We start from the raw sequence: 26797 nt of genomic DNA, 5'->3' as shown, positions 1-26797 counted from the left end.
AGGCAATTTTTGGAGAAGTTTTAATGTGTATTGTTAAAAGTTAAAGTGAGATATATTAAAAATTTCAAGAAGTTATTTGAGAAAAAATTGATTTGATCAGTCAACAGCCAATCTAGTACATAGAATGGAGCTCTCAGAGTCTGTATAAAATGAATGACTGTTATAGGCAGAGGGAGTGGGAACAAAAGTTATCCTGGGGGCAGGGGTAGAGTTGGTTATTGCAAGGTCACTTTCCTTTAGGGCAGTGGTTCTCAACCTTTCTAATGCCGCAGCCCTATAATACAGTTCCTCATGTTGTGGTGACCCCCAACCATAAAATTATTTTCGTTGCTACTTCATAACTGTAATTTTGCTACTGGTATGAATTGTAATGTAAATATCTGTGTTTTCCAATGGTCTTAGGCAACCCTGCTAGCGGTTCTCAACCTGTGGGTCGCGACCCACAGGTTGAGAACAGTTGCTGTAGAGCCTAAGAAAACACAGATATTTACAGCACAATTCATTAACAGTAGGAAAATTACAGTTATGAAGTAGCAACAAAAATAATTTTATGGTTGGGGGTCACCACAACATGAGGAACTGTATAAAGGGTCGCGGCATTAGAAAGGTTGAGAACCACTGCTTTAGGGGATGGCAGGTGTCTATCAGGCAGATTATCCAATAGTCCTGGTAAGGCAGTTCCTGATTTAAGATTCTATTTCTGGGAGATGAAACTAAATTGAGCCTCAGTTTGGTAGCATTGGGCCTTAGCATAAATGACTCCATTTGGGGCCTGTGGTCTTTTTTGTTGTTGTTGTTGTTGTTTTAACAGTATGCTATATAATAAAAGCCCAATATGCTAAGTGTCCAGTCAACCGGTCGGCCGTTCAACCAATCAAAGCGCAATATGCTAATGACATGTTAAGGCATTCATCCGCTTGCTATGATGTGCACTGACCACTAGGGGGCAGACAGTCAACTGGTCGACCAGTTGCTATGATGTGCACTGACCACCAGGGGGCAGACGCTTGCTGCTGGGGTCCAGCCAATTGGGACTGAGCGAGATGGGACTGAGTGAGACAGGCCAGACACGCTCTGGAGACCTCCTGTGATCCCTCCCGGCTGGCCAACCTCCCATGTCCCTCCCGGCCCCTATCGTGCACCGTGGGGTCCCTCTGCCTGGCCTGCGCCCTCTCGCAATCCGCGACCCCTCAGGGAATGTTGGAGAGCCCGTTTCAGCACGATCCCGTATGCTAGGCTGAGGGACCCCACTGGTGCACGAATTCATGCACTGGGCCTCTAGTGTGTTTATATTTACAGTAATAGTTGAATTTATATTTCAAGAAATATAAACATATTTGAAGTAATGTATTTATAATCAATTTCTTTCACAATGTATTTATATCTTTCTTCAAAAATGATTTATAACTACTTACAATGAATGATACATAAAATGTGATCAGGTAGGATATATTACATCTGAGGTAAAAGAAGAGAGAATAATAAGGGTGGGGCTCAAAGCAGGTATGCATTCAAAATATATGTGCTTCTGTGCTGGCCTTTGTCATATCTACTCCACTTAAAATGAATTAGAAAAATATTTGCAGTGGGCTTAAGTTCTCCCCAATATATATTATTGTGTCTACTCTAGCACAGAGATGAACATAGAATAGAATCCAAAAATTCTGTTTTATGTAGCAGGGCAACAATTGATTTAGCTTGAAAATAATCTAAAGCAATTATAACCAGATGCTTGCTTCAGATAAACAACCACAAAAGCACAATTTAAAAAACAAGCAAAATCACTTCCTTTTAGCACCCATAAAATACCTGACTTTTGGGAGAGCTACTTCCTCAGACATCTTCTAACAAAGTCCTGTTTGTTCAATGTTCATCAAGATAACTGACAGAGACAACATGTATTGGCTTGTTGTTTATAAACTAGTTAAAAGTTCTGGGATATCTTCCAAAGTAACTATTTTCACATTTAAATGTTGTTCTGTAACTCTTTTTTCTGGAGATAATGAGCTGCCAGAGCCTGCTGTTGCTCAGGCTGCTCACGATTTGAGATAATAATAAATCCACATCATTAGTTTATAAAACAATGTTTATCTTTCTGTTCTCTATGGGAATGGTGTAACCAGACAAACAGTGGGTCCGTGCTGCCTGTCACTACCTGAGCCAAATAAGCAGAGACAGGGTTGAATCATTATGAGCGTATATTTTGATACTGCCAGCATTATGGGGAGAGCAGCAGGTCATCCACAAAAATTTACTCTGCACCCCACCATAAGCCGGCTGTTTATATTGGTAGAAGTACAAAGGATTACATGGGGGAAATAGCCAAAGGGTGTGTCAAATGGGCAGTTAAAGGAAGCAGACTGGAGATTTGCAAAGACCTGTAGGTATGCAAAAGGGCTGGGGATCTTAAAGGGCTTAGTGATATGCAAGGGCTGGAGATCTTCAAAGGGCTGGTGATTCTGGTTTCTGCAGCAAAGTTGCTAATCTTTCCATGATAATAGGCAACTCCAAATGGGGAGGATGGACTGCATTTTCAGGTGAGCTCCAAGGTCCTGAGTGCAGCCACCAGCCAGGCTAGAACGTGCCTTCTTTAATCAGATCCAAACAATCATGGTTAACAGAGCATGATTAATATTTCTTAAAATTCTAGCTGGTTCCCCAACATTCTATTTTTCTGTTCTCTATGGGAATGGGACTGTGTCCAATTCATCTGCAAGTGGCATCTGATAATTGAGAATCAAGTTATGCTGGAAGTGATACTTTTGCTTTACCCTTGTGGAAAATTTTAGTTCTTCTGTTAGAAGTCCAGTTTTGATAAATTTAAGGGTTGTTCTAGGCTGCTGTTCTAATGGAAGAATAGTTTGAATTCATTTTGTTGTTACATGATTTTAAGAAAAAATTAGTATGTTTAAACAGCTGTCAATTATCTAGGCAGCCCCAAGTTAACATTCATAAACCATAAGACTCTTCAAAATTCCCATTTATCTAGATTGATCCTACATTTCACTTTTACACCAAGTCAAGAAGCTTAGTGTTAGCTCCCCCCCCACCCCTTTTTATTCACTCATTCCTGCCCTGCCACTTCACACACACAATTGTCATCCTAATGCTAGAACTTTACTTTTTCTCCAGGCTGTGCCATTGTAATAACAAAAGCTCCAGCTAAACCACTTAACCTTTCCTTAGCTGAAAATACCTCATAGTGTTGTGGTGATTAAATGAGTTAACTGCATAAATACATATACTAGAGGGAAGGAAAAAATTCTTTTTCTTCTTCTACCCTCCTAGTGTTATATTGTAAATCAGAAGATGCCTTAATCAATAAGCCAAATTTATTTGGAGTCCTTTTCATTTCGCTAGCGCTAGTGGGCCCAGAGGAAATCTTGCTTCTCAAATTCTGGGGCCCAATATGGCGGAAGTCTTTCCTATTTATATGTTTTTCAGCTCTTTGTTTTCCAAATTTGGAATGAGACTTCCAGACCTTCTGAGAAAAAGTCCTGTGTGCTGGGACAGGGCCATGAGACCATATCTCAAGGCCTGGCCTGGCACCAGCACTGACAACTCTGTCTGGGGCATAGTTTATGGCCTCTCTGGAATGGGGAGTAGTCTTATTTTTCCCTATTATTTAAGTAAGCAAACGTTTACAGAAGCCAGAATAGCGGGGTTAAAATTTTAAACAGTTTTTACCCAAGATGGAGGTTACTATGCTTCACTAGGATCTCTGGCTGGGGCCTTGGACTTGATGGAGGAAGGGCATGTAATAAGAATAGGACCACAGTTGTTTATGATTCTCCACCTTATTAATTATGGACAAGAGGTTTTCTTACAGACAATGGGAAACTGGAGGATGTATTGCAAGGAGAAAAACAGGGCTGTAAAAAGATAAGAGATGCCTCAGAGACCAGATGGGTCCATTACTCAGAAAAGAAAATACATTTTGAGAACAGACAAGGACAGGACATGCTTTGATTTGCTTGCTGTGCCTGGACCCTGACCCACTCTGGGAGTTTGCCTCAGGAATGTTGACCATTCTCCAGTCCCAAGAATGTGCTGAGGTGGGTTTTAATGTCATAGAAAATTAACTACCTTGTTATTGGACTTCAAGATCCTGGAAGGAGATTGGCCACAGACCCAGCAGCCCTTATCCTGCTTCCCTTCCCCCTTGCATAAGCCTTTCTTCCTTATCCATATGTAATCAGCTGACTAGTAGAGGAGGTTAGAATAGAATTTTCATGATGACCTGCTGCTCTTTCCCATACTGCCCATATTATTGGAATAAATGCTCATAAAGGATTCAAACCTGCCTCTGCTTAATTGGGTCAAGTAATGACAGGCAGCCTGGACCCATTGGTTGTCCAGTTACATATAGTTGTTTTATGTCTCTTGGTTGCTTAGTTTAATTTGTTTAATTGCAGGATCCAATTTGCTAAAATTTTATTGAGGATTTTACCATCTATGTTCATCAGGGATATTGGCCTGTAATTCTCTTTCTTTGTAGTGTCTTTATCTGGTTTGGGGGTTAGGATAATACTGGCCTTACTGAAGGAGTTTGGAAGTGTTCCTTCCTCTCAAATTTTTTGGAATAGTTTAAGGAGGATAGGAATTAGTTCTTCTTTGAATGTTCAGTAAAACGCCCCTGTGAATCCATCCAGACCAGGACTTTTGTTTGCTGATTTTTTTAAATTATTGCTTCAAATTTCATCAGTAGTTATCAGCCTATTCAGGTTTTCTGATTCTTCCTGATTGAGTTTTGGAAGATTGTATTTTTCTAGGAATATGTCCATTTTGTCAATATCGTCCAGTTTGTTGAAATAGAGTTGTTCATAGTATTTTTTTAATGATCCTATGTATTTCTGTAGGGTCAAGCATACAATGGAGTCAAGGCAGTCTTTTCAATAAATGGTGTTAGGAAATTGGACAGATACATGGAAAAAAGTGAAACTAAACCACCAACTTACACCATACAAAAGAATAAACTCAAAATGGATGAAAGACTAAAATGTAAGATGTGAAACCATACAAATCCTAGAATAAACCATGGTCGGCAAATTCTCAGACATCTCTCATAACAATATGTTTACCGATACATCTCCTAGGACAATGGAAACTAAGGAGAAAATAAACAAATGGGACTACATTTAAATGAAAAGCTTCTATACAACAAGAGAATCCACCAACAAAATAATGAGAGCCCACTGTATGGGAGAACATATTTGCCAGTGACACATCCGATAAGGGGTTAATCTTCAACACTGATAGAGAACTCATACAACGGCACAAAAGGAAGATAAACAATCCAATTCAAAAATGGTCAAAGGACCTAAGTAGACAATTCTCCAAGTGAACATACAGGCCAAAGGCATATGAAAAAATTCTCAGTCATTAATGATCCAAAAGATGCAAATCAAAACAACATTGAGATACCACCTCACACCTGTCAGAATGGCTGTCATCAACAAATAAAATGATCCAAAAGATGCAAATCAAAACAACATTGAGATACCACCTCACACCTGTCAGAATGGCTGTCATCAACAAATGAAAAATGACAAGTGTTGGCAAGGATGTGGAGAAAAGGGAACCCTAGTACACTGCTGGTGGGAATGCAGACTTAGAAGCACAGTGAGTCTCAATCAAGATGAACCCAAAAAAAACCAACAACAAAACACATCATAATTAAATTGGCAAACGTAAAAGACAAAGCATTTTAAAGGCTGGAAGAGACAGAGTTACCTACAGGGGTTCTCCCATTAGACTATCAATTGATTTCTCAACAGAAACACATCAGACTAGAAGGGAATGGAATTAAGTATACAAAATGATGAAAAGCAAGGGACTGAATCCAAGAATATCCAATAATGCTGTCATTCAAAATTGGAGGTGAAATCAGGAGCTTAGCAGACAAAAAAATGATAAAGGAGTTTATTACTATCAAACCAGCAATTCAAGAAATGCTAAAGGGACTACACTGAGTGGCCAGATTATTATAATCTCTGAACGCATAATAACCTGGCCACTCTGTGCGTGTGTGTGTGTGTGTGTGTGTGTGTGTGTGTGTGTGTGTATTAGAGGCCCGGTGCATGAATTCGTGCATGGGTGGGGTCTGGCCAGCCTGGCCAGGGGGAGGGGACATGGGCGGTTGGCCAGCCTGCCTGCTGGTTGAACTGCTGGTTGAGGGGACAATTTGCATATTAGCCTTTTATTATATAGGATATACACTGAGTGACCAGATTATTATGCATTCAGAGACCATAATAATTTGGCCACTCAGTGTATTGTAAAAAGAAGAAATAGAAGGGGAAGAAGGAACACAGGCATAAAGAATAAAAATGGCAACAAACAAGTACCTATCAATAAGAACCTTAAATATTAATGGATTAAATGCTCTAATCAAAAGACATAGGGTAGTTAAATGAATAAGAAAACATGACCCATATACTGTATATGCTGTCTAGAAGAGATGCACCTCAAAACAAAGGATTCAATACAGATTGAAAGTGAAAGGATGGAAAAATTTTTTTCAGGCAAATGGAAATGAAAAAAAAAGTTGGGGTAGCAGTACTTATAGATGACAAAATAGACCTCAAAGTGAAGACCATAACAAAAGATAAGGAAGGCCACTTCATAATACTAAAGGGATCAATACAACAAAGAGGCTATAACTCTGGCAAACATATGCACCCAATATAGGAGCATCTAAGTATATAAAAAAAAATTTATGGAGGTTATCAAGGGGGTTATTGACAGCAATACAATCATAGTAGGGGACTTTAACACCCCACTGACATCACTGGATAAATCTTCTAGATCAGTGGTCGGCAAACTCATTAGTCAACAGAGCCAAATATCAACAGTACAATGATTGAAATTTCTTTTGAGAGCCAAATTTTTTAAACTTAAACTTCTTCTAATGCCACTTCTTCAAAATAGACTCACCCAGGCCGTGGTATTTTGTGGAAGAGCCACACTCAAGGGGCCAAAGAGCCGCATGTGGCTTGCGAACCACAGTTTGCCGACCACGGATATAGGATTCCTTCCCCCCATAGTCCTGGCCAGTGGAGTAAATCCCCAGGGAAGATTAGAAAGCCAGTTCATTCTCCCTATATAGGGAAGAGGGGACATGGAGGGATGTTAGTCCCCTTCCCAGGAGTTGGCTATTGCCTGGGGTGTCTGCAGTTATAACTTCCATATTTAATCCTAATAGGTATAACTTGTAGACTCAATCAGGCCCAGCCAGTCTAGCTCCCTTCTCTTTTGTTAACTCCTAGGTGCCTACACTAACAATGGAGTCTTATAGATAGATTTCAAGGTTCCAAGGCTTATGAGATCCAAGGTTCTGTCATAAATTGCCAAACACAGGTAGACCAACTATATCAAAATCTTGGTGTGTGTGGGTGGAGGGAAAATTTTTACTCTTAGACTCTATCCTAGACATACTGAATAAAATATACTGAAATGAGTTCTGGATAGTCTTATTTTTAAGGTACTCTTCATATAAATCTATGTGACCAATTTTATTATACACTGGTTTAGATTATTTCTCGTTAAAGTCATTCCTGGGGCTATGGTTATAAGCAAAAGGCATCTGAAGAGTTTATGGAGGCCTCTGAACCTATCACAGGAAGGTTATAGATGGTTCCCTTTGAATTTCTCCAGGTAAATATGGAAATAAAGGTATTTCTCCTTCTAGGTTATTAATAATGAAAGCTAAACTTTAAGAAAACATGTTATCAACTTAGCTGTAAAAATATTACAAAAACAATAGAACAAGAGGTGCAAATATAAAAGTCTTCCTGAATCCACAAACCATAGGCCATCTACACTAATAAAAGAGAAACATGCAAATTCACCATCACTCCGCTACACCCACAAGCCAAGCCCACCAGCCAATCAGGAGCGAGTATGCAAATTAACCCAACCAAGATGGCGGCCAGCCATGGAGCAAGCAGGAGGCTTGGGTTTCCCTGGCGATGGAGGAAGCCAAGCTTTCTGCCCGCTGTGGCTGGCCCTGGCCTCTGCTCAAGGCTACAAAGTTTCAATTATAGAAGATAAATCCAAACAAAAATGGCTGTGGCCATGGAGTGAGCAGGAGGCTTGGGTTTCCCCGGCGATGGAGGAAGCCAAACTTCCTGGCCTGCCCTGGCCTCTGCTCAAGGCTACAAAGTTTCAATTATGGAAGATAAATAGATCCCAGGGCCTGCGCTTGGGTCACCAGGGGATGTGGCTGACCTGCAAACCATCACAGGCCCCTCGCCCAGGCCACGCCATGCCCCAAGGGAACCCCCAACCTGATCCAGGACACCGTTAGGGCAAACCAGCCGGCCCCCACCCATGCACCGGGCTTCTATCCTATCTAATAAAACAGTAATATGCAAATTGACCATCACTCCAACACATAAGATGGCTGCCCCTATGTGGTCAAAGATCCTGACCCCATGTGGACACAAGATGGCCACGACAAGATGGCCAGCAGGCAAGGGCAGTTGGGAGGGACTAGGCCTGCAAGGGAGGGCAGTTGGGGGCGATCAAGCCTGCCGGGGAGGGCAGTTAGGGGTGACCAGGCCGGCAGAGGAGGGAAGTTGGGGGCGACCAGGCCTGCAGGGAAGGGCAGTTGGGGGGGGAAGGCCTGCAGGGGAGGGCAGTTAGGGGTGACCAGGCCTGCAGGGCAGGGCAGTTAGGGGCAATCAGACTGGCAGGGGAGCAGTTAGGCATCAATCAGGATGTCACGGGAGTGGTTAGGGGGTGATCAGGCTGGCAGGCAGAAGTGGTTAGGGGCAATCAGGCAGGCAGGCAGGCGAGCAGTTGGAAGCCAGCAGTCCTAGATTGTGAGAGGGGTCCCAGATTAGAGAGTGTGCAGGCTGGGCTGAGGGACACACACCCCCCGTGCATGAATTTCGTGCACCGGGCCTCTAGTGCTATTATAAAATGACCTGGCCATGCTATTATAAAATGGCTAATTTTCATAGCCACAGCAAAAAGCCTTTTGTTTTCAGCATCAATCAGTGGAATACTCAACAGATATTTACAAAGTCTGCTGGGTCCTACTGGAATAAGAGAAACAAAATCATATTTTTCCTATCATGCAAATTTTGCTGAATCATTTCACTACATTTGAAAAGCTACAGCCATTTGAAATTCATTTACCATCTGTGGTTTTCTTTAACATTGTAACTGCATCATGATACAGACATTTCTATTGATGAATATTAGTTTTCTTGAGTTTTATACCCACTACTTTTAATTTTGTAGTCCATAAGTGTAATGGATAATCTAATTTATTACATATAAACCATGGAGTGAGAACAGAAGTTTGAAATGATTAATTCTTTTTTTAATTGTTTTAAATTTAATAAATCTTTATTGTTCAGATTATTACAATTGTTCCTCTTTTTTCCCCCCATAGCTCCCCTCCACCTGGGTCCCACCCCACCCTCTGCTCTTACTCCCCACCCCCCACCCACTGTCCTCATCCATAGGTGTATGATTTTTGTCCAGTCTCTTCCTGCACCCCCCACACCCCTTTCCCCCTGATAATTGTCAGTCCACTCCCTTTCTATGCCCCTGATTCTATTATATTCACCAGTTTATTCTGTTCATCAGATTTTTCATTCACTTGATTTTTACATTCACTTGTTCATAGACATGTATTTGTTGTTCACAATTTTTATCTTAACCTTTTTCTTCTTCTTCCTCTTCTTAAAGAATACCTTTCAGCATTTCATATAATACTGGTTTGGTGGTGATGAACTCCTTTAGTTTTTTCTTATCTGTGAAGCACTTTATCTGATCTTCAATTCTGAATGATAGCTTTGCTGGGTAGAGTAATCTTGGTTGTAGGTTCTTGCTATTCATCACTTTGAATATTTCTTGCCACTCCCTTCTGGCCTGCATAGTGTTTGTTGAGAAATCAGCTGACAATCGTATGGGTGCTCCCTTGTAGGTAATTAACTGTTTTTCTCTTGCTGCTTTTAATATTCTCTCTTTGTCTTTTGCTCTTGGCATTTTAATTATGATGTGTCTTGGTGTGGTCCTCTTTGGATTCCTTTTGTTTGGGGTTCTGTGCGCTTTTTGGACTTGTAAGTTTTATTTCTTTCACCAGGTGGGGGAAGATTTCTGTCATTATTTCTTCAGATAGGTTTTCAGTATCTTGCTCTCTTCTTCTGGCACCCCCATAATTCGGATGTTGGTAGGCTTGATGTTGTCCCAGAGGCTCCTTACACTATCTTCATATTTTTGGATTCTTTTTTCTTTTTGCTTTTCCGGCTGAGTGTTTTTTGCTTCTTTGTATTTCAAATCTTTGACTTGATTCTTGCGGTCCTCTAGTCTGCTGTTAGGTCTCTGTATAATATTTTTTATTTCAGTCAGTGTATGTTTAATTTCTAGTTGGTCCTTTTTCATATCCTCAAGGGTCTTGCTAAATTTATCGGCCTTTTCTAGAAAATTCTTGATAAACCTTATAACCGTGGTTTTGAACTCTATATCCAGTTGTTTGCTTTCCTCCATTTGTTTCATTTGTGATCTGTTTATTTGTCTCCACATTTTCGCTTCTTCCCTGAGTTGGTAGAGTAGCTTTGTGTGCTAGGTGTCATATATGGCCCAGTGGCTCAGCCTGCCCAGTTACCTGAGGTGGACACTTTTGGTGCACCCCTTTGTGGACTGTTTGCACAACCTTGTTGTAGTTAAGTCTTGATTGTTGTTGGTATCACTGGGAGGAATTGACCTCCAGGACAATTGGCTGTGAGGATCAGCTGTGTCTACGCTGGGAGAACTTCTTTGCTGGAGACACTCTTATGAGACAAGACTTGCAAAATTGCAAAAGCCTCTTTGCTCAGCTTGGATGGGGCGGAGTTTCAGGGCTGAACAGACAGACTTGGTTTCCCGTCAGCCCTGCCCTATGAGGCCCCTGGGTCCCAGTGTCCCTCGGTAATTGCTGCAAGCACCTCTGAGAGAAAGCCGCCCTCAAGTTTCGCCCACTGCCAGACAGTCCAGTTTCTCCCCAATTTAGTCGGGGTCCCCAGAAACTTGCCCAGAACTGGAGTTCAGCACAGTCAGGAGCTTCCGTCTCTCTCCCGCTTTAGAAAGCCAGCCGCGCACTAAGCCGCCTGTGCATTTAGCAGTCAGTCCTCTCTGCGCACGCGCCTCCGGACCTCTGCCTTTTGCAGCTCCTCTGAGTCTCAATGTGCTTTCCTCTTTTCCTCTAGTTGTAGAATTTTCACTCAGCCAGCTTTCCTGTGGTTCTGGATGGTGTCCATTTTGTCTTTTAGTTGTAGTTTTGATATTGTTGTACTAGGCAGCAGTTTAGGTGTTTACCTATGCCGCCATCTTGGTTTCTGTCAAAATGATTAATTCTTATATCCTTATTCTATAAGATAGAAACCAAGATGCAGAATGGGGAACTGTTGTGGGTTGAATTGTATCGCCCCTTTCCAATTCATATGTAAAGTGCCAACTCATAATACCTCAGAATGTGACTGAGTTTGGAAATAGTCTTTAAAGAGGAAACTAAATTAAACTGAAGTCATGAGGTTAATTCCATATGATTATTGTCCTTAAAAGTGGAAATTTGGACATAGGCATTATTAATTTGTTTGGGTTGCTATAACAAAATACATAGACTAGGGATTGATAAACAACAAATTTATTTCTCACAGTTCTGGGGGCTGAGAACTTCAAGATCAAAGGTGCCAGTAGATTTATTGTCTAGTGAGAACCTGCTTCCTGATTATAGACAGTTGTCTTTTTGCTGTGTCCTCAGTGGTGAAAGGGGCAAATATTCTCTGGAGTTTCCTTTATAAGGACATTAATCCCATTCATGAGGGCAACACCCTCATGACCTAATCACACGCCAAATACTTTACCTTCTAATTCCATCATATTGGAGATTAGGATTTCAGCATTTTAATTTTGGGGTGATATGAGCATTCAGTCTATACCAGGCATGCACAGAGGTAAGATGATGTGAAGACACAGATAGTAGATAGCCATCTGTAAGCAAAGGGAGAATCCTCAGAAGAGATCAACACTATTGGCGCCTTGGTCTAGACTCCTAGTCTCCAGAACTGTGAGAAAATAAATTTCTGTTGTTTAAGTCACTTAGCCTATGGCACTTTTGTATGGCAACCCTTGTAAACTAACACAGGAACCAAACTGCCCAAGGAAAAAGGGCTAATAAGCTGTAGAACTGGGACTAAAATCCAAGTCTTCTGCCTCTCAGTTTAGTATATTTTTCTCTGTCATGATGCTCTAATATATGAAAAAGTACTTTAGTTCTCAAAAACTTTAGTTATGAAAATTATCCTAATATATAAAAATCCAGGGTCCATAACATCCAAAATGACAGAAGGCTCAACCAACCAGAAGTCAATGCTGAGTTGCCGTGGCGACCCAGCACTGACTGCTGCTGCTGTGGGCCACTGACCCAGGATTGACTGCCGAGGGGACTGTGGAGTGAGAAGCCTGGAGTGAGAAGCAGGGTCTGATCTGTAGCCTCGTGGCAGCTGTTGCTCAGCACTTGCCTCTCTCTTTTGCTCTGGGCCTGGCCAGCAGTCATGCCTCTCTTTCTCTCAGGCCTCCACTGTGGCTGCTGATCAGCTCCGCCTCTCTGATCGCCTAGGCCCGCTGGTAGGCCTGATAGGAACCGACCAATCAGAACCAAATCTGGGTGAAGTGTGAGAAGCCAATGGCTGCCTAGGAGGCAGAGCTTTTGACGCTGACTGGCATAGAAACCGACCAATCAGAACCAAATCTGGGTGAAGTGCGAAGGCAGAACCTAAGGTGGGGGCTGAGGAGGGGCTTTAAGGGCAACAGCTATTTGGTATAAGGTGTAAGAAAGCAGTTCAATTTTTTAATGACTGGTTTGGCAGTATAGTGCATATGGCTGGCTATCAGTCCAGATATAGGGATTATGTATTTTTGTCTGTCAAGAGCATCTCCTCCTGATGAAAAAGGCTCCCCCCCCCCTTTTAAGCAATCCTATCCTATATAATCTATCGGGGTTGATACATTTATGTAATTTAATGATAGATTGAATACCCATATTTTTTTATGTAATGTAGACTTAGCCATGAATTCCAGACTAAGGATTGTACCATTTCAATCTGTGATATGAAATAGCTTTGACACTTGCCATTGTATCTATAACAATTTCCTCTCTGGCAATACCTCTCACCCCAATCTCTCAGTTCACTTTCTTTTTAATCTTGATTTTTCTTTTTTAAATAAGAGTTGATTTTAGAGAAAGTGGAAGGGAGAGAAAAACAATGAATTGCTGTTACACTTATTTGTGCATTCATTGGTTGATTCTTGTACATGCCCTGACCAGGGATTGAATCTGCAACCTTGGTGTATTGGGACAATGCTCTAACAAACTGCTGGCCAAATTTTTCAGAGGGGTTTTGACTTTTTATTTGGGGTTTCATTACTATTTGATGTCAGGATAGAAGGAGTCTATTCTGAATCTTTGCTGACTATGACATAAGCCATTAGTTAATTTTTCAGTTCTCTTTTATTAGAAATTTCCTGAATGGTTTTGTTTGTGTGTTTTTCCCTTTAGGATTTCTTTGTTCTTCATGTAATTCAATAATTATTCCTTTCTTTAAAGTTTGTCTAACAAGGATCCCTGGGCTTTTTCTTGTTATATACTTGTTATGTACCTTGTTATAGATACATTTTCTGTCTATATTTATATGTTAATGTGATATGTACCACAGAACTCCTTGACTAAGTTCCTATTTTTACAGCACACAGCATCTGGGTTGTCTCTACCTCCTTTTTATTTGCGTTTTCTCAGGACAAGACATGAACTCCAAAGTCTTATTACAAAACTAGAGGCCCAGTGTGCACGGGTGGGGTCCAACCAGCCTGCCCCGATAGGGGCCGTTTGGGACTGGGCTGGCTGTGGGGAGGGGCTGTAGGAGTTTGGTTGCCCTGATTGGGGTGGGGGCGCTGATCCAGGGCTGGGCCGGCCGGGCGGATGGGCCACGGGAGGTTGGTCAGTGGCTCTGCCCCCGATTGGTGTCGGGGGGGCTGGTCAGGGGCTGGGCTGGCAGGGGGATGGACCACGGGAGGTTGGCTGGTCGCAGTGTGCGTCATAGCGACTTGTCGTTCCGGTTGCTTAGCTTTTATATATATAGACTAGAGGCCCAGTGCATGAAATTCATGCATGGGGGCGGGTGGGGGGAGATGTCCCTCAGCCCAGCCTGCGCCATCTCGCAATCCGTGACCCCTCGGGTAGGGTCCCTAGGCCTGGTCAGCGTTCAGGGCCTATAGGGGCTTTCCTTCCCCTAGCTGCCAGCAGCTGGCCCTGCCTCCACCACTGCCACTGCTTGCCATCTGTGTGGTGCTGCCTCCTCTCCCCCACCACCAGTTGCCTCCCTCTGTGGGTGACAGGTGTAGGGTGTGATCGCTTGGCTGGCCTGGGCCTCCCTCTGCAGGGCGATCGCTGGCTGGCCCTGCATACCCGCCATAGTGTCACTGGCCGCTGGCCTGGGCCTCCCTCTGCGGGGCAGTCAACGTGGGGGATCCGCCATTGATCACCCAGCAGAGGGAGGCCCCACCCACCCAGCCGGGGCTCTGCAATCAGTTGCTGCATAAAGGGTGGCCTGGGCCTCCCTCTTTGGGGCGATCGTGGAGCCCCTGCCCCTCATCGATTGCCCCACCGACCAGTGGCCTGGGCCTTCCTCTTTGGGGCGATCGATCGCAGAGCATCCCCATCGATCACCCCTCAGAGGGTGGCCTGGGCCTCCCTCTGCAGGCGATTGTGGGGCAATGGCCTGGCACCAGTGTGTGTCATAGTGTGGTCTTCTGGAAGGTTGTCTGGACAGTCGTTCTGCTATTCAATCGTTCAGTCAATTTGCATATTACACTTTTATTATTAGACTAGAGGCCTGGTGCACAAAAATTCATGCACTGGGGAGGGTCCATCAGCCCAGCCTGAGCCCTGTCACAGTCCGAGAGTCCTTAGGGGATGTCCTACTCATGCCTCCCTCTGCGGGAGGTGACTGGACGGGCGATCAGGGGATGGCACCGCCCCCACCACCCCGCCCTTGCTGCCTGGCCTCCCTCTGTGGGAGGCGACCGGACAGGTTGATCAGGGGACGGTGCCAGCCCTCCCCGCATCGTCCCTCCACCACTACTGGTCGCCACCCCTCCCCATTGCCATTCCCTCCCTCTGCCTGCTGGCATGCACCTTGGCTGACCTGGCGCTGCCTGTTAGCCAGCCCCAGCCCCCACCAACTGGTCGTTCCACCATTCAGTCAATTTGCATATTATGCTTTTATTATATAGAATAGCCACTTAATGATTTCTTAGCACTAGAATATGGTCACATTGAAATGTCTTATGGTTGCAACCCATGATACCAGTATAGAAAGTTTACTTTCTAACATGTATATTTCTATAACATTTCTTAAGTAATGAGCAGATATTACTTTTTTAAAATAAAAAATTACATTTAATTATAAAAAATAGAGGAAAATAGATTTTAAAATAATTAGTTGGCATCACAGACTGGATGTTTGAATTCAAATTCAATGGGAATATAGGCCATTAGAATACAGGTTCCTTAAGGTCAGGAATTATATCTTATTCATTTTTCTAGCCTGAAAACCTAAGAAAGTGCCTAAGCACACCATAGTGCTCAATAAGTGTTTGACCTATTAAAGAGTGAATAAAAAATTAAGAGATAATTTTATGTAAATAATAAGATATCCCTATGGAGCATCTTCTTACTAGATCATTTGAACTTCCCTATTCAAACTTCCAAATTCCTAAATAATATTTCTCAGTAGACTCCCATCATAACTGAATATATCTTAACTATTTGTTTGAATCCCATAAAACTCCTGTTTTTGTAGAATGGTTATATAATAGCTATTTTATTGGCTTATTCTAAGTAAATCCTGGTCCATGTAAATTTTTTGTTATATACAATTTGATAGCGGTAAAATAAAGAAAGTATGTTGGAAGCCGCCCATTGCCTTCACTAGCAGAGAGGTGTGGACAAGGAACCCAGAAGGCTGGTCAACCTTGAAGTTCTGAAAGGTCAGAGCCAAGCACCCACTGTCTAGTTGAGACAATGGTAGCTAAAGCAACTTCCACCGTTTAGTTTTATGTAAATTCTTGCTGATTGGCTATTATTGGAATTGCCTGCCTAAAGGCTATGGGTGTATCCCATAGTCTTAATAAAAGGGATCGCTAGGCCGGAGCAAAGTGGAATCCTTCCTCTTGAGTTGGGCTCCCACCTGGCCCCCAATACTTCCAAATTAATATTTTCTAGTCTCTTTCATTTGTGTGTGGTTTACTCGCAACTGGCAGCCCAACGTAGGGTACTCACAAAACTAGATGGATGTTCTCAAATGAAACATTACCCTGCTTCTGTACTACCAGGAAGGAGTTGGATTCGGTGCACATGTGTGTGGGGTACTCTTATATGTTAAAGACATAGGAGGTGTTTGTGGGTGAATTAGCCCTAATCAGACATATATTGTTTCTGTGCCACTTGTGTTAGTGCTGGTCTGAAGATGGGAGTGTGAATCTGGATTAGAGTTATGAAACACATTCAGAATGCTGTAGAGTGCAATCCTCTCTGAATACTGAAGCAAATAGATGCACAATATTTCATTTGGAGATTTTAAAAGATATTATTTAGCCCCACTTAGAAAAACACTCCAACCAACTGAATCACACAGACCAGGGCCCTGTTTGATTCTAAAACCTGTGCTGTATCCCCAACATCTTAAAGCAGTAGTGCACATTGGAATTCACACAACTCTAATAGAGATCTCAAATCAGTTTAATCATCTTTTTTCTCACCTGTGTTTTAATTACTATGCTGTTGTCAGACCTTTTCATGGAGAGAACTGAGCGTGTAAGACGTAACTAAGGGTACTTATGAAAAAGAGAACTAAAATTTTTTTTAATATATTTTATTGATTTTTTACAGAGAGGAAGGGAGATGGATAGAGAGTTAGAAACATCAATGAGAGAGAAACATCGATCAGCTGCCTCCTGCACACCCCCTACTGGGGATGTGCCCACAACCAAGGTACATGCCCTTGACCGGAATTGAACCTGAGACCCTTCAGTCCGCAGGCCAACGCTCTATCCAATGAGCCAAACCAGTTAGGGCAAGAACTAAAATTATGTAAGTGTTTAAGTCTTTATTTTCCTTATTCAATTTCACAGTTTATTTAGATCCAAAAGGCAGCATTAATGAAATAAAATTTTCACTGTGTAGAAATGTCCCCATGAAAAAAATTTCCTTGCTCTTGAAAATATTTTTGTTGGAGCAGTACAGAAAAGTAGCACAGAGCCTATTTGAACAAATTACTTGAGTCAGCAACTCTATACAGACATAATCTAAAAGATTCATGAATTTGGGTCAACACTGCTGAAGGAGACCTAACATTTCAGTGTTCCAGCCCAGATTGGGGCATATTTTAAAGGGCCATTTATCAGACAGTACTCTTTTCTAACTGTGACTTTAGTTTCTTAAAGTGTTGAAACAATGAACTAACCTTTGCACAGGGCACATACATGACCTTTCCCAGGAGTTATTTGGGTGGGGATTTGGTATAATTTCATTGTCTATTACTTCACAGGATTCAGATTAAAAAACAGTAACATTACTTAATATAATGTTTGCTTCTAAATAATTCCTGGAGGGGGTGCATGAAAAAATGAAACTAGACCACCAACTTAGACCATACACAAAAATAAACTCGAAATGGATAAAAGCCTTAAATGTAAGATGTGAAACCATAAAAGTCCTAGAAGAAACCATAGCCAGCAAAATCTCAGACATCTCCCGTAGCAATATGTTTACCAATACACCTCCTAGGACAATGGAAACTAAGGAGAAAATAAGCAAATGGGACTACATGAAAATAAAAAGCTTCTGCATGGCAAAGGAAACCATCATCAAAATAACAAGAAAGCCCATTGCATGGGAGAACATTATTTGCCAATAATACATCGGATAAGGGGTTAATCTCCAAAACATAAGGATCTCATACAACTTAACAAAAGGAAGACAAACAATCCAATTAAAAAATGGGCAAAGGATCTAAGTACATATTTCTCCGAAGTGGACATACAGAAAACCAAGAGATATGAAAAAATACTCAGTCACTAATCATCTGAGAGATGCACATCAAAACAGCAATGAGATATCATCTCACACCTGTCAGAATGGCTATCATCAATATCAACAAATGACAAGTGTTGGTGAGGTTGTGGAGAAAAGGGAACCCTAGTATACTGCTGGTGGGAATGCAGACTGGTGCAGCCATTATGGAAAACAATATGGAGTTTCCTCAAAAAATTAAAAATGGAACTGCCATTTGACCCAGTGATCCCACTTCTAGAAATATATCCTAAGAAACCTGAAACACTCATCAGAAAGAATATATGCACCCCTATGTTCATAGCAGTGCAACTTACAGTAGCTAAGATTTGGAAACAGCCTAAGTGCCCATCGCATATGAGTGGATAAAAAAACTAATACATTTGCACAATGGAATATAATGCGTGGCAATAAAAAAGAAAGACCTCTTCCCATTTGCAACAGCATGGCTGGACCTGGAGAGAATTATACAAAGTGAAATAAGTCAGTCAGAGAAAGATAACTATCATATGATCTCATTCATATGTGGAATCTAATGAACCCAATAAACTGATGATCAAAAATAGACCCAGAGACATAGACCCAGAGAACAGAAGGTTGAACCTCAGAGGGAAGGCAGGGGAGGGTGGGTGGAAAGAAATCAACCAATGAACCTGTATGCATTTAGACATAACCCTTGGACACAGACAATGGGGTGGTGAGGGTTTGTGGGGAATGAGCCAGCTGGAAAAGGTTAATGGGGGAAATAAGGAGACCTATGTAATACTTTTAATAATAAAGATTATAAGTAAGTATATAAGTAAGTAAGTAAGTAAATAAATAAATAAATAAATAAATAAATATTTCCTGGAGGGGGCAGAACAGGAAGAAAATAATAAAGCTCTGGTAGATAGGGAACATTTTATGAAAAATGAATTCTTACAGAGATGGATCATACCTGGTTAAAATATGAGTGGATATGTGTTTATAGCCTAAACTGCAGCCACTTAGAGCCTTTATAAATCTACGGATATCTGTATATGTAGACACATACACAATATACAATATACACATATGTTTGTGAGACTATATTAGGCTTATTTTCAGAAAATAATAGTTCACAAGAGGCACTGAAGATGAGCTGTAACCATCCTAGTTATTTGAAAGATGTTTTAACCCCTGTATTCATCATAAATTTACAATTAAATATAGTTTTATATTTTCCAGTATTCAAGCACAATACAGAAAGACTTTATTCCAATGATTGGAATTTGTTGTAAAAAATAAGTTATATTTGTATAACTTGGCATTATTTTGACTCATATTAAGGACTCAACACGTATTTGTTTCATTGAATTATAATCTTGTATTTTGTCACAGTTTTACACAAATTGCAACTCTTTCTACTCTAAAGAGATAATACTAAGGCTAAAGTAGTGTTTAGAGTGAGCTTTGTATATTATCTTTGCCAGATATAGGAATGAATTATGTTTGTCAGATATAGGAATTTATTTTAAATAAATTAAATCTGGAAGCTTCAAAACATTCAGGTGTTTTTAAATGTGTTTGTTTGTTTTTACCTTCTGGAAAAGGGAAAGGGAAAATGTTATATTTTTTGAATACATGTTATGTGCTATCCCAGGCAACTTTCATATCACAGTTGTAGCATTGTTCAATACCAGTAGATGGTGCTAATATCACCTGGCCCCATTAAAACCAGGATGACTTGCTTTACTTATTCATTTCAATGGATCTCGGAGTAGACTTCCAAATAGTAATTAGTTATATTTTAATTTGAAATGAAAATCCAGCTGAGTGTCTAACTATCTGTGGCTTGAATTTTCTTTGTATAGCCCATCAGGTATTCAGCAGAGGCTTGTATTCCTTGCCATGGGGAGGAACTCAGTACCTCCTTAGGTAGTCATCCCATCTCTGAGCTACTTTGGCTCTAAGTTCTAACATAGAGTAAGCATCTTCTTCCTCTACAATCTATGCACTGGTTCTAAATTTATCCCTGGAGGTCATCAGAAGCAATCCATTCATTATTCAACAATTATTCACTGAGCATATTCATTTTCTAGGTTTGCTATAATAAAGTTCCACAGCTGGATTGCTTATAACAAAAGATATTTATTCTCTACCAGTTTTGGAGGCTAAAAGTCCAAAACTCAAGGTGTTGGGAGGGCCATTCTCTCTGAAGACTTGAAGAGAGAATCTATTCTATGCGCTTCCTTAACCTCTAGTGTTGCCAGTAATGCTTGGCATTCCTTAGTCTGCATATATATCACTCTATCTCTGCCTCCATCATCACATGGTATTCCCCTTTGTATGTGTGACTAACTTTTCTCTCTCTTTTTAAAAATATTTTTATTGAGTTTATTTCAGACAGGTAGGGAGAGGGAGAGAGAGATAGAAGCATCAATGATGAGAGAGAATCATTGATTGGCTGCCTCCCGCATGCCCCACACTGGGGATTGAGCCCACAACCCCAGGCATATACCCTGACTGGGAATCGAACCCATGACCTCCAGGTTCATAGGTCGACGCTCAATCACTGAGCCATGCCGGCCAGGCTGTCTTCTCTTTTTATAAGGACACCAGTCATATTGGATTATGGTTCAGCCTAATGATATCATCCTAACTTGATTACATCTATAAAGACCTTATTTCCAGGTATTACTGCATTCAGAGGACTTCTACATATCTTTTGGGTGACACAGTTCAAATAATAACACTGAGCACCTACTCTGTTCCAGGGTTTGAATTAGTAACTGAAGAGCAAAAGGGGGAACATACATATGAAATAACTGCACTTTGAAGTATCTCAGTCAAGTGGAAAAAAAGGTCCATAAAGAATCAGAACATGTTTAAAGAGTAAACATTCTATAAGAATATAGAGGAAGAAGCTACCCATTCTGATTAGGCAGTTGGACCAAGACTTTGTGGAGGAGGTTACATTGTAGCTGAGGTTTTTTCCTGCCAGTTTTCTCCTTGATCATAAAACATCTATATTTAGTATAGATAATAAAAATTATATATTAAACTTTCACCTAAGGAAGATAACAATAGTTGCTACATTAGTATTTTTAAATATTTTCTCTATGCATTCTTAAAAACTTCCATGGAAAGAGAGCCAAGTTTGGTATAATGTTCTATAAACATTATTTTTTCATTTGATGGGAATTCAGGCATATTTTTTACTTCATAAGATACCCTTACAAAATTTTTTTAGTTATGTAACAGTTCATTTTGCAGATGGATCACATATTTTTAAACTATGTTGACAGAACTGTAAATGTTTTTTTTTAAATTTATGTTCTTAAAATAATTTTCATCTTCATAAGAAACATTTTCCATGTACTGTTTATTAGTTCCTCTAGACCAGCCGTGGGCAAACTACGGCCTGTGGGCCAGATCCGGCTCATTCAGCTGTTCTATCCAGCCCACGGAGCCGAAAGAGCGGAGGGTTCTCTTGCTCTCCCCTCTGCTCCTTTACTTTGAATTTATATTAGTTCACACAAACACTCCATCCATGCTTTTGTTCCGGCCCTCCGGTCCAGTTTAAGAACCCATTGTGGCCCTCGAGTCAAAAAGTTTGCCCACCCCTGCCCTAGACCAACTTCTACAAGGTAAATGATTGAATAAAATAATTTAAAAAGTATTTATATGTAAACTAGTGGCCCAGTGCACGGATTTGTGCACATTGAAAGGAAATTATTTAGAAGAAAGATTCGTGCAGTAATTACATTACTACAAAAAATTACATGTCAAAATAGTATATATAATATAGTATTATAAAATTAAAACATGTGTATGACTGGCACTAGCAAGAGCTTTATATGTATCGCGCATGCGCGAGTCAATGCTTATTTTTAAATTGCCAGTGCACTTCATATGTACTGGCCGGTCGGTTGGTCGGACGGTTGATGAATAAATCGTGATGTGGTTCATGTTGGATGTCAATAAAAACAACCATATTCCCAGTCGACAAAGACAGATCAAAACACACGTGTGCAATTGGTTCCAGTGAGAGCTTTATATGTATCTCACATGCATGAGTCAACATTTATTTTTAAATTGCCAGTGTGTGTCATATGTACTGGCCAGTTGGTCGGTCGGATGGACGGTTGGTCACTTAGACTTTTATATATATAGACTAGTGGCCCAGTGCACAGATTCATGAACATTGAAAGGAAATGAATTAGAAAATTTATGCGGTAATTACAGCAAAAAAATTATGTCAAAATAGCCATTGTACATCATATGTACTGGCCAGTCGGTTGCTTGCTATTGGCGCTGGTTATAGCTTTATATATATCGTGCATGTGCGAATCAACAATTATTTATTTTTTTCCATTCTTTTTTTTTATTGATTAAGGTATTACATGTGTACATATCTTCCCATTTCCACCCCCCACCCTACTCCCATACATGCCCTCACCCCCCAGTGTCTTGCGTCCATTGGTTAAGCTTATATGCATGCATACAAGTCCTTTGGTTGATCTCTTATCTCCCCCACCCCTCCCCAACCTTCGCGCTATAATTTGACAGTCTGTTTGATGCTTTACTGCCTCTGTATCTATCCTTTTGTTCATTAGGTTATAATGTTCTTTATTATCCATAAATGAGTGAGATCATGTGGTTATTTTTCTTTCATTGACTGGCTTATTTCACTTAGCATAATGCTCTCCAGTTCCATCCAGGCTGCTGCAAATGGTAAGAATTCCTTCTTTTTTATAGCAGCATAGGATTCCATTGTGTAGATGTACCATAGTTTTCTGATCCAGTCATCTGCTGACAGGCACCTAGGCTGTTTCCAAATCTTAGCTATTGTAAATTGTGCTGCTATGAACATAGGGGTGCATATATCCTTTCTGATTGGTGTTTCTAGTTTCTTAGGATATATCCCTAGAAGTGGGATTACTGGGTTAAATGGGAGTTCCATTTTTAGTTTTTTGAGGAAACTCCATACAGTGGCTGCACCAGTCTGCATTCTACCAGCAGTGCACAAGGGTTACTTTTTCTCCACATCCTTGCCAGCACTTGTAGTTTGTTGATTTGTTGATGATTGCCATTCTGACAGGTGTGAGATGGTATTGCATTGTGGTTTTGATTTGCATCTCTCGGATAATTAGTGACTTTGAGCATGTTTTCATATGTTTCTTGGCCTTCCTTCTGTCTTCTTTCGAAAAGTTTCTATTTGGGTCCATTGCCCATTTCTTGATTGGATTGTGTATCTTCCTTTTGTTGAGTTGTATGAGTTCCCTGTAAATGTTGGAGATTAAACCCTTATCAGTGATAACATTGGCAAATATGTTCTCCCACGTAGTGGTTTTTCTTGTTGTTTTGTTGACGGTGATGGTTTCTTTTGCTGTGCAAAAGCTTTTTATTTTGATGTAGTCCCATTTGTGCATCAGTGAAGAAGCTCCTTCGGCATATGTCTGAGATTTTGCTGCCTGTGGATTCCTCTAGTATTTTTATGGTTTCCTGTCTTATGTTTAAGTCCTTTATCCATTTTGAGTTTATTTTTGTGTATGGTGTAAGTTGGTGATCTAGTTTCATTTTTTTGCATGTATCTGTCCAATTTTCCAAACACCATTTATTGAAGAGACTGTCTTGACTCCATTTTATATTCATGCCTCCTTTGTCAAATATTAATTGGGCATAGTGGTTTGGGTCGATTTCTGGGTTCTCTATTCTATTCCATTGGTCTATATGTCTGTTTTTGTGAAATGGCAGCTGTGACAGTAAAGAAAAATCAGAAGATCCCGATTACTATCAATATAATATTCAAGGAAGCCATCATTCTTCAGAGGGAAATGAAGGAACAGAAGTGGAAGTACCAGCAGAAGATTCTACTCAACATGTCCCTTCAGAAACAAGTGTGGTCCCTGAAGTTGAGGTGACTATTGAAGATGATGATTATTCTCCACCTACCAAGAGACCAAAGAGCAATGAGCCACCCCAGCCACCAGCCACCGAACCTGCCAACGCCGGAAAACGGAAAGTGAGAGAGTTCAACTTTGAGAAATGGAATGCTTGAGTTACTGATCTACGTAAACAAGTCGAAGAGTTGTTTGAAAGAAAATATGCTCAAGCTATAAAAGCCAAAGGTCCTGTGATGATCCCATACCCTCTTTTCCAGTCACACATTGAAGACCTTTATGTAGAAGGACTTCCAGAAGGAATTCCTTTTAGAAGGCCATCTACTTACGGAATTCCTCGCCTTGAAAGGATATTACTTGCAAAGGAAAGAATTCGTTTTGTGATTAAGAAACATGAACTCAATTCAACACATGAGGACTTACAGCTTGATAAACCAGCTTCAGGAGTAAAGGAAGAGTGGTATTCCAGAATCACTAAATTACGAGAGATGGTAGATCAGCTTTTCTGCAAAAAAATTGCTAAAGCCTTGGGGAGCACTGAAGACAAAGTTGTACCTTACCAGAAATTTGAGGCACATCCTAATGATCTCTATGTGGAAGGACTATCAGAAAACATTTTTTTTAGAAGTCCCTCATGGTATGGAATCCCAAGGCTTGAAAAAATTATTCAAGTGGGCAATCGAATTAAATTTGTTATTAAAAGACCAGAACTTCTGACTCACAGTACTAATGAAGTTACTCAGCCAAGGACGAATACACCAGTCAAAGAAGATTGGAATGTCAGAATTACCAAGCTACGGAAGCAAGTGGAAGAGATTTTTAATTTGAAATTTGCTCAAGCTCTTGGACTCACAGAGGCAGTAAAAGTACCATACCCTGTGTTTGAATCAAATCCTGAGTTCCTTTATGTAGAAAGCTTGCCAGAAGGAATTCCCTTCCGAAGCCCTACCTGGTTTGGAATTCCACGACTTGAAAGGATTATTCGTGGCAGTAATAAAATCAAGCTTGTTGTTAAAAAACCTGAACTAGTTATTTCCTACTTGCCTCCTGGAATGGCTAGTAAAATAAACACTAAAGCCTTGCAGTCCCCAAAAAGACCGCGAAGCCCTAGGAGTAATTCAAAAGTTCCTGAAATTTAGGTCACTGTGGAAGGCCCTAATAACAACAGCCCTCAGACTTCAGCTGTTCAAACCCCTACTCAGACAAATGGCTTTAATGTTCCCTTTAAGCCTCGAGGGAGAGAGTTTTCCTTTGAGGCCTGGAATGCCAAAATCACAGATCAAAAACAAAAAAGTTGAAAATCTTTTCAATGAAAAATGTGGTGAAGCTCTAAACCTTAAACAAGCTGTGAAAGTGCCATTTGCATTATTTGAGTCTTTCCCAGAAGACTTTTATGTAGAAGGCTTACCTGAGGGTGTGCCATTCCGATGACCATCTACTTTTGGCATTCCAAGGCTGGAGAAGATACTCAGAAACAAAGCCAAAATTAAGTTCATTATTAAAAAGCCTGAAATGTTTGAGACAGCAATTAAGGAGAGCACCTTCTCCTCTAAGAGCCCTCCAAGAAAAATAAATTCATCGCCTAATGTTAATACTACTGCATCTGGTGTTGAAGATCTTAACATCATTCAGGTGACAATTCCAGATGATGATAATGAAAGACTTTCAAAAGTTGAAAAAGCTAGACAGCTAAGAGAACAAGTTAATGACCTCTTCATTTGCAAATTTGATGAAGCTATTGGTATGGGTTTCCCTGTGAAAGTTCCCTACATGAAAATCACAATTAACCCTGGCTGTGTGGTGGGTGATGGCATGCCTCCTGGAGTGTCAGTCAAAGCCCCTAGTTACCTGGAAATTAGCTCCATGAGAAGAATTCTAGATTCAGCTGAGTTCATTGAATTCACAGTCATTAGACCATTTCCAGGATTTGTGATTAATAACCAGTTGGTGAGTCAGAAGGCCCAGTGATACAAGAATTAGCTGAGCCAAGCCAGTTGGAGGTTCCTGCAACAGAAGAAATAAAGGAGACTGACGGAAGCTCTCAGATCAAGCAAGAACCAGACACCACGTGGTAGACCTCTTCCCTCCTCGGCGTAAAGTATCAGTGGGTGAGAAGAGCTTTTCAGACCTGTTACTGCCCCAAGCTGTGCAATATACTTGTATAACAGAATACCTTCTATACAAACCTTTTTTTCTACTTTTAGATAGAAATGTCTACTTTCTCAGCAGTTATGTGAATTGAATTAAAGAGCAGAGTGACTGTAAAAAAAATGGGTGTTGGATTTTGTCAAATGCTTTTTCTGCATCAATTGATATCACTATGTGGTTTTTATCTCTCAATTTGTTTATGTGATGTATTACGTTTATTGATTTGCGGATATTGTACCATCCTTGCATCCCTGGGATAAATCCTACTTGGTCATGGTGTATGATCTTTCTGATGTACTGCTGGATCCGATTTGCTAAAATTTTGTTGAGGATTTTGGCAACTATGTTCATGAGGGATATTGGCCTGTAATTCTCTTTCATTGTGTTGTCTTTGTCTGGTTTTGGTATTAGGGTGATGCTGGCTTCATAGAATGAGCTTTGAAGTGTTCCTTCCTCTTGAATTTTTTGAAATAGTCTGAGGAGGATAGGTTTTAGTTCTTCCTTGAATATTTGGTAAAACTCCCCTGTGAAGCCCTCTGGCCCCAGGTTTTTGTTTGCTAGAAGCTTTTTAATGACTGCTTCTATTTCGTCCATAGTTATTGGCCTATTGAGATTTTTAGATTCTTCCTGATTGAGTTTTGGAAGGTTGTATTTTTCTAGG

At 40.7% G+C, this 26797-nt stretch overlaps 1 pseudogene across 1 annotated transcript; it reads left to right on the top strand.

The window, feature by feature from the left end:
* Window positions 1–23835: 23835 nt before the first annotated feature.
* Window positions 23836–26121, top strand: LOC308246599 (general transcription factor II-I-like; annotated as a pseudogene). The gene has a single exon. The product of its transcript is annotated as a general transcription factor II-I-like (transcript).
* Window positions 26122–26797: the final 676 nt, after the last annotated feature.

Source organism: Plecotus auritus, assembly GCF_963455305.1.
Source record: "Plecotus auritus genome assembly, chromosome: 4".
Taxonomy (NCBI): Eukaryota; Metazoa; Chordata; class Mammalia; order Chiroptera; family Vespertilionidae; genus Plecotus; species Plecotus auritus.
The sequence above is the reverse complement of the archived record's forward strand: the minus strand, read 5'-3'. Positions and strand labels throughout refer to the sequence as shown.